This window comes from Arachis ipaensis, unplaced genomic scaffold, assembly GCF_000816755.2.
Source record: "Arachis ipaensis cultivar K30076 unplaced genomic scaffold, Araip1.1 Aipa760, whole genome shotgun sequence".
NCBI lineage: Eukaryota > Viridiplantae > Streptophyta > Magnoliopsida > Fabales > Fabaceae > Arachis > Arachis ipaensis.
This window is the reverse complement of record NW_015496100.1, coordinates 27,085-32,319: the sequence shown is the minus strand read 5'-3', so window position 1 is coordinate 32,319 and position 5,235 is coordinate 27,085. Positions and strand designations below refer to the sequence as shown.

The following is a 5,235-nucleotide window of genomic DNA, read 5'->3' as shown; positions in this document are numbered from 1 at the left end:
TTTTTTTTTATTTTTTTTACGTTGTGCTGACCCTCGTTCTTTAAATGACCCTATCCCGAGGAGGACACCTGAAGGCGAGCCGTAATGGCCTCATCTCCGGTAGCCTCCTCCGATTTTTTTTCGTTTTTTTCCCCGTTTTTTTTTAAAGTCGTTCTGACCCTCGTTCTTTAAATGACCCTATCCCGAGTAGGACACCTGAAGGCGAGCTGTAATGTCCTCATCTCCGGCTGGCTCCTCTGATTCTTTTTCGTTTTTTTTTCACGATTTTTTTTTACGTCGTGCTGACCCTCGTTCTTTAAATGACTTTATCCCGAGGAGGACACCTGAAGGCAAGCCGTAATGGCCTCATCTCCGGCAGGCTCTTCTGATTTTTTTTTGTTTTTTTCCCGGTTTTTTTTTTACGTCGTGCTGACCCTCGTTCTTTAAATGACCCTATCCCGAGGAGGACACCTGAAAGCGAGCCGTAATGGCCTCATCTCCGACAGCCCCCTCCGATTTTTTTTATTTCATTTTTTTCCCCATTTTTTTTACGTCGTGTTGACCCACATTCTTTAAATGACCGTATCCCGAGGAGGACACCTGAAAGCGAGCCGTAATGGCCTCATCTCCGACAGCCCCCTCCGATTTTTTTTATTTCATTTTTTTCCCCATTTTTTTTACGTCGTGTTGACCCACATTCTTTAAATGACCGTATCCCGAGGAGGACACCTGAAAGCGAGCCGTAATGGCCTCATCTCCGACAGCCCCCTCCGATTTTTTTTATTTCATTTTTTTCCCCATTTTTTTTACGTCGTGTTGACCCACATTCTTTAAATGACCGTATCCCGAGGAGGACACCTGAAAGCGAGCCGTAATGGCCTCATCTCCGACAGCCCCCTCCGATTTTTTTTATTTCATTTTTTTCCCCATTTTTTTTACGTCGTGTTGACCCACATTCTTTAAATGACCGTATCCCGAGGAGGACACCTGAAAGCGAGCCGTAATGGCCTCATCTCCGACAGCCCCCTCCGATTTTTTTTATTTCATTTTTTTCCCCATTTTTTTTACGTCGTGTTGACCCACATTCTTTAAATGACCGTATCCCGAGGAGGACACCTGAAAGCGAGCCGTAATGGCCTCATCTCCGACAGCCCCCTCCGATTTTTTTTATTTCATTTTTTTCCCCATTTTTTTTACGTCGTGTTGACCCACATTCTTTAAATGACCGTATCCCGAGGAGGACACCTGAAAGCGAGCCGTAATGGCCTCATCTCCGACAGCCCCCTCCGATTTTTTTTATTTCATTTTTTTCCCCATTTTTTTTACGTCGTGTTGACCCACATTCTTTAAATGACCGTATCCCGAGGAGGACACCTGAAAGCGAGCCGTAATGGCCTCATCTCCGACAGCCCCCTCCGATTTTTTTTATTTCATTTTTTTCCCCATTTTTTTTACGTCGTGTTGACCCACATTCTTTAAATGACCGTATCCCGAGGAGGACACCTGAAAGCGAGCCGTAATGGCCTCATCTCCGACAGCCCCCTCCGATTTTTTTTATTTCATTTTTTTCCCCATTTTTTTTACGTCGTGTTGACCCACATTCTTTAAATGACCGTATCCCGAGGAGGACACCTGAAAGCGAGCCGTAATGGCCTCATCTCCGACAGCCCCCTCCGATTTTTTTTATTTCATTTTTTTCCCCATTTTTTTTACGTCGTGTTGACCCACATTCTTTAAATGACCGTATCCCGAGGAGGACACCTGAAAGCGAGCCGTAATGGCCTCATCTCCGACAGCCCCCTCCGATTTTTTTTATTTCATTTTTTTCCCCATTTTTTTTACGTCGTGTTGACCCACATTCTTTAAATGACCGTATCCCGAGGAGGACACCTGAAAGCGAGCCGTAATGGCCTCATCTCCGACAGCCCCCTCCGATTTTTTTTATTTCATTTTTTTCCCCATTTTTTTTACGTCGTGTTGACCCACATTCTTTAAATGACCGTATCCCGAGGAGGACACCTGAAAGCGAGCCGTAATGGCCTCATCTCCGACAGCCCCCTCCGATTTTTTTTATTTCATTTTTTTCCCCATTTTTTTTACGTCGTGTTGACCCACATTCTTTAAATGACCGTATCCCGAGGAGGACACCTGAAAGCGAGCCGTAATGGCCTCATCTCCGACAGCCCCCTCCGATTTTTTTTATTTCATTTTTTTCCCCATTTTTTTTACGTCGTGTTGACCCACATTCTTTAAATGACCGTATCCCGAGGAGGACACCTGAAAGCGAGCCGTAATGGCCTCATCTCCGACAGCCCCCTCCGATTTTTTTTATTTCATTTTTTTCCCCATTTTTTTTACGTCGTGTTGACCCACATTCTTTAAATGACCGTATCCCGAGGAGGACACCTGAAAGCGAGCCGTAATGGCCTCATCTCCGACAGCCCCCTCCGATTTTTTTTATTTCATTTTTTTCCCCATTTTTTTTACGTCGTGTTGACCCACATTCTTTAAATGACCGTATCCCGAGGAGGACACCTGAAAGCGAGCCGTAATGGCCTCATCTCCGACAGCCCCCTCCGATTTTTTTTATTTCATTTTTTTCCCCATTTTTTTTACGTCGTGTTGACCCACATTCTTTAAATGACCGTATCCCGAGGAGGACACCTGAAAGCGAGCCGTAATGGCCTCATCTCCGACAGCCCCCTCCGATTTTTTTTATTTCATTTTTTTCCCCATTTTTTTTACGTCGTGTTGACCCACATTCTTTAAATGACCGTATCCCGAGGAGGACACCTGAAAGCGAGCCGTAATGGCCTCATCTCCGACAGCCCCCTCCGATTTTTTTTATTTCATTTTTTTCCCCATTTTTTTTACGTCGTGTTGACCCACATTCTTTAAATGACCGTATCCCGAGGAGGACACCTGAAAGCGAGCCGTAATGGCCTCATCTCCGACAGCCCCCTCCGATTTTTTTTATTTCATTTTTTTCCCCATTTTTTTTACGTCGTGTTGACCCACATTCTTTAAATGACCGTATCCCGAGGAGGACACCTGAAAGCGAGCCGTAATGGCCTCATCTCCGACAGCCCCCTCCGATTTTTTTTATTTCATTTTTTTCCCCATTTTTTTTACGTCGTGTTGACCCACATTCTTTAAATGACCGTATCCCGAGGAGGACACCTGAAAGCGAGCCGTAATGGCCTCATCTCCGACAGCCCCCTCCGATTTTTTTTATTTCATTTTTTTCCCCATTTTTTTTACGTCGTGTTGACCCACATTCTTTAAATGACCGTATCCCGAGGAGGACACCTGAAAGCGAGCCGTAATGGCCTCATCTCCGACAGCCCCCTCCGATTTTTTTTATTTCATTTTTTTCCCCATTTTTTTTACGTCGTGTTGACCCACATTCTTTAAATGACCGTATCCCGAGGAGGACACCTGAAAGCGAGCCGTAATGGCCTCATCTCCGACAGCCCCCTCCGATTTTTTTTATTTCATTTTTTTCCCCATTTTTTTTACGTCGTGTTGACCCACATTCTTTAAATGACCGTATCCCGAGGAGGACACCTGAAAGCGAGCCGTAATGGCCTCATCTCCGACAGCCCCCTCCGATTTTTTTTATTTCATTTTTTTCCCCATTTTTTTTACGTCGTGTTGACCCACATTCTTTAAATGACCGTATCCCGAGGAGGACACCTGAAAGCGAGCCGTAATGGCCTCATCTCCGACAGCCCCCTCCGATTTTTTTTATTTCATTTTTTTCCCCATTTTTTTTACGTCGTGTTGACCCACATTCTTTAAATGACCGTATCCCGAGGAGGACACCTGAAAGCGAGCCGTAATGGCCTCATCTCCGACAGCCCCCTCCGATTTTTTTTATTTCATTTTTTTCCCCATTTTTTTTACGTCGTGTTGACCCACATTCTTTAAATGACCGTATCCCGAGGAGGACACCTGAAAGCGAGCCGTAATGGCCTCATCTCCGACAGCCCCCTCCGATTTTTTTTATTTCATTTTTTTCCCCATTTTTTTTACGTCGTGTTGACCCACATTCTTTAAATGACCGTATCCCGAGGAGGACACCTGAAAGCGAGCCGTAATGGCCTCATCTCCGACAGCCCCCTCCGATTTTTTTTATTTCATTTTTTTCCCCATTTTTTTTACGTCGTGTTGACCCACATTCTTTAAATGACCGTATCCCGAGGAGGACACCTGAAAGCGAGCCGTAATGGCCTCATCTCCGACAGCCCCCTCCGATTTTTTTTATTTCATTTTTTTCCCCATTTTTTTTACGTCGTGTTGACCCACATTCTTTAAATGACCGTATCCCGAGGAGGACACCTGAAAGCGAGCCGTAATGGCCTCATCTCCGACAGCCCCCTCCGATTTTTTTTATTTCATTTTTTTCCCCATTTTTTTTACGTCGTGTTGACCCACATTCTTTAAATGACCGTATCCCGAGGAGGACACCTGAAAGCGAGCCGTAATGGCCTCATCTCCGACAGCCCCCTCCGATTTTTTTTATTTCATTTTTTTCCCCATTTTTTTTACGTCGTGTTGACCCACATTCTTTAAATGACCGTATCCCGAGGAGGACACCTGAAAGCGAGCCGTAATGGCCTCATCTCCGACAGCCCCCTCCGATTTTTTTTATTTCATTTTTTTCCCCATTTTTTTTACGTCGTGTTGACCCACATTCTTTAAATGACCGTATCCCGAGGAGGACACCTGAAAGCGAGCCGTAATGGCCTCATCTCCGACAGCCCCCTCCGATTTTTTTTATTTCATTTTTTTCCCCATTTTTTTTACGTCGTGTTGACCCACATTCTTTAAATGACCGTATCCCGAGGAGGACACCTGAAAGCGAGCCGTAATGGCCTCATCTCCGACAGCCCCCTCCGATTTTTTTTATTTCATTTTTTTCCCCATTTTTTTTACGTCGTGCTGCCCCTGGTTCTTTAAATGACCCTATCTCGAGGAGGACACCTGAAGGCGAGCCGTAATGGCCTCATCTCCGACAGGCTCCTCCAATTTTTTTTCGTTTTTTTTCCCGATGTTTTTATTTATGTCGTGCTGACCTTCGTTCTTTAAATCACCCTATCTGGAGGAGGACACCTGAAGGCAAGCCGTAATGGCCTCATCTCCGGTAGTCTCCTCCGATTTTTTTTTTCGTTTTTTTTTCCCGTTTTTTTCTTTTTTTTCTTTCTTATTTTTTTTTACATCGTGCTGACCCTCGTTCTTTAAAAGACCCTATCC

General features: G+C 44.8%; 1 long non-coding RNA gene across 2 annotated transcripts in view; it reads right to left on the bottom strand.

Annotated features, from left to right (window-relative positions):
• The window catches only part of LOC110268600, a 6,475-nt gene that overhangs the window by 769 nt on the left and 471 nt on the right, over positions 1-5,235 (bottom strand). Inside the window, exon 2 of one of the 2 annotated variants that reach the window (XR_002356844.1) lies at positions 133-195. The exons of the other annotated variant lie outside the window; for it this stretch is intronic. This is a non-coding gene — a long non-coding RNA (uncharacterized LOC110268600). Of the gene's footprint in view, positions 1-132; positions 196-5,235 lie in introns of those variants that run through there. 2 annotated transcript variants of the gene reach the window in all.